Source organism: Papaver somniferum, unplaced genomic scaffold (genome assembly GCF_003573695.1).
Source record: "Papaver somniferum cultivar HN1 unplaced genomic scaffold, ASM357369v1 unplaced-scaffold_117, whole genome shotgun sequence".
Classification (NCBI taxonomy): domain Eukaryota; kingdom Viridiplantae; phylum Streptophyta; class Magnoliopsida; order Ranunculales; family Papaveraceae; genus Papaver; species Papaver somniferum.
Genome location: NW_020620714.1, coordinates 10,953,930 through 10,963,470, shown reverse-complemented (window position 1 = coordinate 10,963,470; position 9,541 = coordinate 10,953,930). Strand labels below are relative to the sequence as shown.

Genomic DNA, 9,541 nt, shown 5'->3' with positions numbered 1-9,541 from the left:
AGTACAAATTGCTGGTCTCACATTGAAAGTTAGACCAAAAGCTTGAATTCTAGAGCTCCTGGCCCCTTACCAATAGGAATTGAGGATTTTGAAATATTTTCGGTGGTTTTTTGGCCGCACACGAAATGTGTGAGCAGACTTACATATAATATTCACGGACATCAAGCCCTTTTTTTCAAAACCTAACTTCTGAGTTTCTCTCACACCGCATCCTCTACATCCTCTACTTTTAATGCCGCAGGTGGTAATACAGGATCGAGAATCAAAAGTGCATCATAGAGGTTCCAGTATTCCTACCTTACCCTTTTGAATTATTTTTGTTTGTTTTGTTTGATTTTCAAAATAATCTTGGTGACCTTTACGTGTCTTATAACCTGAACCGTGAAATATATTCATGACTAGAAACTGTGTTTGCTCCTTTTCTATTAATTAAATGGTTGTCTTTTGGAGCTGAAGCTCTACCAGTTCGAATCATTAGGTGAGATTTGTTAATAATACTAGCGAGATAGACTCTTATTTTATATAATCATGAAAAAAATACCTTAATGATTTTATTTTCTGATTTACGGTTGTTGATTTTGATTCGTCTCATTGTGTTTTACTTTTGCAGGTGAGGATCATTCTATGAACCTAATGGGAAGAAGGGTTTGATCCTTATCTATATTCTGTTACTTTGCTATCGAATTAGGGTTTCTAATTAAATGGAGTTTTGGGCCCTTGGAATGGTTTTTGGTTATTGATTTTTTTTAGATGTCATTGTGTCTTAATTTTTCAGGCGAGGATTAATCTCTAAATCAAGGTCTTAGAAAGGTGGTTGTGAAAGAGGTAGATCCCTGAATAATTATCAGGGCAGACCATCAAAACAAAACAAAAAAAGGTGAACAATTATTAAGGGACATAGATGGTTTACATATTAAAACTATGCTTGTATTATTCCTTGGGCACTTGATTTTCTCGAAAACAAAATGGAATTTCAAACATATCCAAATTATGGTCAAGGAGGTGGGCAGGGTCAACAGAAACAATTTCAAGGTCTTACACAAGCTTACAAAGAAAAGTTACATAAACATTATGGTTTCAAGGAGTAGTGCAGGCAATAGAGCTGAAGATGAGGCCATATAAGCAAAGCGAGAAAGTGCGAGAAAGGGAAAAACACTCTCTTCTAAGTAACAACCACCTGCTAGAAAGCGAGAAAGAGCGAGAAAGCGAGAAACAGTCCTGCAATACCTTCTTGACTCTCTTGCATTCTACCTGTTTGAAACCACCTGCAGTACTAAGTAATAACCACCTGTTGTTTCATACAAAACTGAAAGCCCGAATTACGTCTCTTTTATTCGTTATGGAATACAAAGTTTGCAGAGCAAGAGATGAACTGGTGTACTAAGAAAGCCACTAGTCGTCTCAAGCGCTAAAGTATGTAAAAATTCTTAAATAATTATCTTCGGATATTTTGTATTCAATTAATTTCTTTTGTTCGTGACTTGTTAATTTTCTCTTTTGTGTTTTGCTTGAAGTTTGCAGGGTTGTTCTCTAATGTCCAACCAGAAATTTGTAGAAGCTTCGAAGATAGTTTAGCCATGGCAGTAACTATTTTGATGAATCAAAGTCATTTGTTTGAATAATAGATGATTTGAAGTAGTTGTGCAGGTTGAGCAGGCTTGGTACCAGCGGGATGACTGTTTGTATTACCGACAATAAGCATATCTCTATCTCTTTTAATTAATATGGATTTGCCTGAATTTTTGATTTGTGAATATTTGGTTCTCAAGGAAGGTTTGTGAATTCCCATGCCTATATTTGTTTCTTTCTATCATCATTGGATTATAAATTTTGTTAACTTTCTTATGTTTCGAAATTGATGGACCAAGGTATCATCGCTGGATAGTCTACTTGCTCTGAACACTGTGCAATAGTCATAATGTTCTCATCAGCTAACTTGGCGCTCATTATCACGTTATACCGCCTTGTATGTTTAATTAACACACATTACTAATAGCCCTTCGCCTAATCTGTTGCTAACATGATAAATTTCTGTTTTTATGCTTGATATTAGTCAGCTATCTTTGGAGAAATAGTGGCATAATGACGCCTCCAGTAACAGATTAAATATTGAATCCCTGATGTTGTCTTTTCCCTGACAGCTCGGACTCCATTAATTATGTATTGCTCCATGTTAACAACCCTTGTCTATGATTTAGTTTTTCATGACGTCGCTTTTGATAATTCCAATTGAAGGTCTTTCTGATCATTATTAACAATCTCTATATATATTTACTTAAGCTACTTCCCAAGGGTTATGTTTTGTTTTCATATGTTGTAATGTGGGTACGAATAAATATGATTTTTTTAAAGTATGTTGCTGCAATATGAATTTCAGTTGGACATTAAATTGTTGTTTTTCAAGCAAAATTGTTTCAGGGACGTATGGATTCTGAGCTGGATAAAGTAAGAAGTAAAGTATCAGTTTCATTTCTTTGTGCTCCTTTATGAATACTTTTTTGCGCCCACAGGTAGGCCTACTTTAGTTGATGTGTTTCTATTTTCCTCATCATACTGAAATCTCCAAGGGTCTTTAATTCATGCTTGCAAAGCAAACAAGGGTTATTAAGATCCAGGTAATGATTAAATTAATTTTCCAAAATTTTGATGTATAAATACCTACAAGTTACTACAGTACGAGACATCATTCAAGTGTCAGAGAAATAGAAGGCCAAAAAACGGTTGGCTTTTTTTTTCCCCTCAGATGGAGTGATGTGGCATATATATTGAGCCTCATGATAATTTGGTTTAGGTAAGCTTATACCATGCGAGATGAACTAGGTCATGAGCGACTTTTCCCTGTAAAATGAACCTCTCTTCTCATGCTTCACAAATAAATTGATTAAAGGGACAAATTCATTGCTTTATCCAATGATGGAATACACCTGTATGTGGAGATTGCAGATAAGAGGTGATAATGGAGTTTCTTTCTTATTTTTGTTTATTCATCGCTTCTCAAATGACTCATTTTTTGGTGTATAATATAAAATGAGCTTTAGAGAAAATTGGAGGCTACGTTGGTAAGGGTTACTACGAAGACTTTTACACTGCTCTCATTTGTGGGCTTAGAGAAAAAGGTGTACTTGAAGTAAATTCACGTACAAGAGTCTATAATTGGGATAATTTATTGTAGTTCAATACTTGGTTTCGATACTAATGTCTAATTGTTGTGGTTCTTTCTTCTCTATTGTTGCACAATATTTGCTTCTTATGACGACTTATTTCTTTATTTTTATTTTTGTTGTGAGGTTATGAAGAAGCAGAGTAGAAGCAGTGAACATCTTCATTCAGTGGTAGAACAAGATTATTTTTTATCCTATTTCATAACTCATATCGCCTTCTCACCTCCCAATGCAATTTGTTATCTCTAATGATTTTTATTTTTATTTTTTTGGGTATGAAAAAAAGCATGAATTTGTGGATCTATTGAATGCTATTGTTTTATGCAGCTTTATCAGATGGGTAGTGTTTTCCTGTGTTTCAAGTAAATGTAAAATTTATATGTGAAAGTAGATAATGATGTTAAAATTGAAAATCTCAAAACAGCCAATAAACTTGAATGCATTCGAGTCCCTGAGAAGCATATGATAAGATTATCACTTTTAGGCTTTAGCACTAGCAGTACAGTGGTAATTCGCTTCAAGTCTCTCTCTTTTTCTCTTTTCCTTTGATCCCGGTAAATTGGTTTGTAAATTATGTGTTCATTCACTGGAAATAGGTATGTTTCGCATCCAAATCTCACAAGCATTTTGAAGAAAGGCTTGGGTACGTTCATGTTTTGGGATAGCCAGATATATAAGCCTCAACCATAGATACTTAATCCCGTGCAACGCCCAGGCAAGATGCTAGTTACTATAATTATAGGGTTATATTGTGTTTCCCCTAAGTGATCGCTATCTTGCATCACTCCACTTTTATGTTAACCGACTCAGCAGTATTTTTACCAGTACCAAATAACTTGAAGTGGGTTGTCATGTTGTGGTACATAACTTGATAGCCGAGTCTTCTTCCTCACGGATAGGCCTGTCAATATTTGTCTGATATCCGGTATCCGTTTCCGAGTATTCGAGATCTTATAGGATTTTATCCGTTTTATCGGATATCGGATTGGAGATTTATTCCTTAACACATCGGAAACGGATTAGATCCCATCTGAAATGTTAATATCCGATATCCGATAGTATAGAAACTTATTTGTAATTTATCCTAATTTTGAGTCTAGTATCGGATATTGTCGGATAAATATCCGATAAGTGTCAATTATGCAAAATGTTTACAAAGGTTTTTAAGTTTTTTTTTGTTATAACCGGATATTATCGGATATCTGACAGCTTAGTCTATCGGAATCGATATTTGATTTTGATATCCTATAGGATATTATCGGATATCGAATATCCGGTAGTGCTTAACCTGTCGGATATCGGATTTCTAAATATTCGAAGAATATTCTTCTTTTGACAGGCCTATACTATAAAAAGAAAAAAAAAAGATGGTGATGAGAGAAAACAGTGTGGCCACTGTGAGTGAAAGCTGGGGTTATTTTCCTTTTAGCGTGCATTCCCGTGATTTTTTTAATTATACTTCTTATGTCTCTTCGAGAACATCCAACAAAAAAGAAAAAGTGGGAATGTTATAAAAATGTCCTCGAACAAAAATAAAAATATGCCCTCAACCGCATCAACCCGTACGCATTATTACCAATAAGAATAATCTCACGTAAACGTTCAGTGATATGATCAGAGACTATTTCAGTCGGTTTTTATCTGGTATAGATCGATTATTTTGTATCTGATCAGTGTCTCACTATCCCCTCAGCCTTCTTTATTTTAATCATGCGTGACGTGAAGATATGCCAACCGAATGAACTGATCGTTGAGATTTTGTTTCCTTTTCAATTCCCACCATGCAGCCCTGGCCCCTGGCCTTTCATTATTTTATAAACAATCAGTTAGTAAACTGAACTGAACTGTACCAATAAAATAAAATTAACGTGCTCCGTGCCTTCATTTAATATTCACTTTGATGTCATTGCATGGCTGCCATTCGCATAAAAAGTGACGTCATCTGTTCTTTTTTGTTTTTTGAAGCAGAGACGTCATCTGTTGTCTGTACGTTTCTATATGTTAACAAATATATCATCAATAATTAGTTTATGTAGTTTGATTAGTCAGAGAAGATAACCAAGCTAGCTTACCAGTTACCACATATAGAAAGCTATTTCTTGAAATGGACCGCATATATATTATATCATCGATGATTATTTTTGAAATGGACCACATATAGTTGGAGACATAGTCAAGTAGTATAAACGTATATACACTAGGTGCATATTGTAACACACACCAGGAAACAGGGATATCTTACTGTAATCTATCATTATTCATTTTCAAAAGAAATTGTAGGGTGTGAGTATATTGTAATCAAAATTATTACTGGCCGGCACCAAAGAACTCAGATGAGAAAGATATTTTTTAGGTTATATGACGTGAATGTTCCCATCAATTAACGAGAAACTCGGAAAATTTCTTGTAGATTATTTTTTCTGGAGGTGCAATTTAATTTAGATTTCCAATGGCATTAATTGATCACCAGATTCCAGCAAAAGGAAAACTCATAAGACTTCTTTGTCTCATTTAAAACATAACTGAAATTAGTACTAGTAGTGAGAATGAGTTGAACCTCCTTGGACGGAGTTTGATATCTTAGTTGTTCCATTAGTGAAGGGGAATTCTAATTCTAAGATAGATTCTTTTACATAATATCCTTATTTATTATAGATAGATAATTGTGTTGGGAATAACACCTGTTAAGACAAAAAAAAATTGATATTAATGAAATCAATAAAATTTCTTATAATTGGTTACATTTTCAGGAGTTATTTTTCAATTTCTAAAACCAAGAAAAGAAGCCAGGTTAGCAAAAGAATTTGAAATTGATCACTTCTAGATAAAAAAAAATTAAACTTTTTGTGAAACTAACTATTTTTATTTTTATTTCTGCCTTGTAAAATTAGCTTCTGCTTTTGGAAAACCAAAAACACTTCTAAATCTTTTTTCTAAAGTTTCGATCCTAATCTATTCATGCCTTAAACTCAACCACTAAATTTAAGAATTAGGCAGTTTCAAGTTCCTAGATAAGCTTTGCAATATATTTATTCATAAACAAATTCTTTACTACTTCCTGTCTCCCAAATATAAGGGCACAAAAATTCTAGACAAATTGTGTGATGAACCCACCAAAATCTTCGAGACACATCAAAACTAAAAGCGGGAGCCTGTGTTTTCCCCGGGGAGGTGGGGTCATATTTGATGTGTTTGGACGGTTTTGGGTATGGTTCATCCACATGGTCAGTCCAGAATCACTAGCAATATTAAACTTGTTAGAACATGTGCCCGGGGGTGTGTGTGAATTTTTTTTTAAGAAGTAATCATTTCCCAATACGTGTTTGGACGGTTTTGGGTATGGTTCATCCACATGGTCCGTCCAGAATCACTAGCAATATTAAACTTGTTAGAACATGTGCCCGGGGGTGTGTGTGAATTTTTTTTTAAGAAGTAATCATTTCCCAATACGTGTTCAATAACCAATTTATGCAACTAAAATAACATGGACGTGTAACTTTTGCGAAACAAAATGTTTTTAGTTCTGACTTCTAAGATTGATTTCTGCTTTAAGTATCCAAATATTCTGTTAGTCTGTTTTTCTGTCTATCATTCAAGTTTATCAATAATAATTACCAAATATAGCACAATTCATCATCTAAAATAAAGATTCAGCAAATTAAAAAAAAAAAAACGGGAAGAAAAAAAAGAAGAAAAAGAAAGTTTCTTCTTTAATGTCTCACTATAAGGATGAAGACCCTATTAAGCTGAGAGAACATTGGTGGCGGGTAATTCATAATCATCATCATCCGTTATATTTTCATAGGCACGGACAGAACAAAGTATCGATATATTTGACCGTGTATAGTACTTATTGGCAATTTTTAGTTTCTTCATTTACTCCTATCTCCCGTAGGAAGGTATCTTTTTAATATTAAAATAAAGGAAAGAATGTGAACCCGGGTTTAATGGTGGTGGTGCACAAAGTGGCACTCATCATCCCCTTTATTATTCTATACTTACATGGTGAAGATATCCTATCATAATTATACAGTATATTATATGATAATAATGTTTAGTGTTCATAATGATTTAGTGCTTTTGCAACTCCTATATAAGGAGAGGAAGAATGGAAGATGAAAATCAGACAAACATTGATCTCACCAACTGAAGTAACTCCAAAGTTTCGATTATATAGAAAGCAGCGGAAATACACGAAGCAAATTTAGGATATATGGAAATTCATGGTGCCTTAGTTGACCATGTAATTTACACTACACCAAATCCAAGATTTTCTCGTGGAAAAATAGTGTTACCGAAAAATAAGAGCTAATTTTCCTAACTTAAAAAGATAGTTACCGATAGGCTGTTATATAATGCGTTAGAAATTTGACAGTTTTAATTCATTAGGAAAATTAAATAAAAAACTCTTCATTCTTGTTACAATATTTATCCTAACTATTCACAGTTTACACTTCCTAGTTACTCAGTGATGTAGAGATTATGTTACAATCTTTGCTAACTGTTTATTTAATAGTTCAAGTGACTAATAAAAAGTTGACATGTGTCTTACTTTTCAAAATAGAATAACGCATTTTCTCCATTAGGAATTTGTTACATTTTAATAAAAAAAAATATTGGCACTTTCATGTCCGGTCACCTGAAACTTCCAGGTTCCGGTCACCTGAAAATGCCAGGTCCCGGTCATCTGAAAATGCAATGCTATCTCCATTCACATTCACAAATTCCAATATCTCCATTCACAAATTCCAAAATTGTCATATACTCATATCCAGTGTATTTCACTTGGGGAAATAAACTTGTAATCCACAATAAGGATCACAGATCATACATCAACCAAAAATATACACAATTTTAATGACCGCTTGGAACGATTGGGGGTAACAACTTCTGGTATCAGATCCTGTAACATCATAGAGAGAATGGTGTGCCCAGTGACTAGCAATAACTTCTCTTTCACTCCCATCCAATCTCCTAATATCCAATTTCCACAGTTTGGTTTATTTGGCTTCTTTGCGCAATTCTTTATAAATCACATAACAGAACTCGTTAAAAATAAAATGGTGCTACTCGTCGTCATCAAAAGTTCAGCCTAAAATCCTAAAATATGCATATAAGCTAACAGTCTGCGAACAAATGCATATGTTATGACAGAGACACTTTCACCTACACTTTGTATGTTCATAAAATCATGACAGTGACAGTACATCCAACAATTAATAAATTACATTCGCATAATTCAGACCAAAGGAACACATAACTCACTTGTAAACTTGCCACTCATATGGAGGCCCAAGACTCCCATATTTTAGTGTTATGTGTGTGTGCACAGGGACATGCAATTATCTTTTTGTTGGTGCGTATGTGCGTGAAAGAGAGATGCATCCTACCTATTATGATGCACCATCTTTGGAATACACCTTTAAGTCCTATTGGTTGTTACAATTAAGAGGCAATGATCGGTAAAGATTTTTGTTGTACGTACCACCAAATAATTCTTCTGCCTTCCTTCACGTTTCCTGGATAACGAGGTAAAAGACAAACCAATTTTCTTAGTTACATCAATTCAATGACCAAGAGATTTTACCGAGAGTTTCAAAATCACAAAGATAGCACAAAGCAGTAAGCAATTACCTCTTGAGTTTGATTTTGAGAATTCAGCTCCTTGATGTTGGAAAGAATTGTACTGAACTGCTCGTAATAAAGACAACTCCTGCAGTTCCAAATATCCACAATTTAGTTAGGTTGTAACTTTAAAAATTGTCCATTCAAATCGCAATTAAGAACTCAATGTATAAATTCCATGGTCAGACCAAGCTTCGCGGACGCGGAATAACTCTTTTCCATCAATTTGAGGAGTGTACACTGAAAAATAATAAAGCACATAAGTAACTTAGTTACAGATCATTCAGAATGTCCATAAAATACTCCTAAATTAGATCTCAAAATTTTCATATTAAAAATTGGTTATTAATATTTGGATCCAAATATGAGTAACCATCTCACTAAGTGTTGCCATGGAATAGTCTAGCACAAAAAGTAAATTGAACAAATATTTTCATGAAACCTTGTACTATGCTTTACATCTCAGCACCAACAACTTCTGCCATATACTAAGCGCACAAAATCTCTAAAGTAAAACCAAGTGATATCGATATGGAAATACGATTACAGAATCAATACCAACCAAGTCTGTGGACATTCGATCAGTACGCCTGATTCAGGAAACAAAAAACAAATATTTAAAAGATCTCGCCAAGATCAAAGAAATCAAAGGCTGCAGATCATTTAAGCATTAAACTCTTCGTATCAAGAACTATATCAACAAGTAGAAGTGCAGAAACCATACTGATCTCAAGCAAGTTTACAGCCAAACTAGG

The 9,541-nt window shown here is 34.1% G+C and overlaps 1 long non-coding RNA gene across 1 annotated transcript; it reads right to left on the bottom strand.

Annotated features, from left to right (window-relative positions):
• Positions 1 to 7,900: 7,900 nt before the first annotated feature.
• On the bottom strand, positions 7,901 to 8,862 carry LOC113329884. The gene is made up of 3 exons (XR_003349979.1): positions 8,796 to 8,862; positions 8,647 to 8,680; positions 7,901 to 8,184 (listed from the first exon to the last, which is right to left on the bottom strand). It is a non-coding gene; the product is annotated as an uncharacterized LOC113329884 (long non-coding RNA).
• Positions 8,863 to 9,541: the final 679 nt, after the last annotated feature.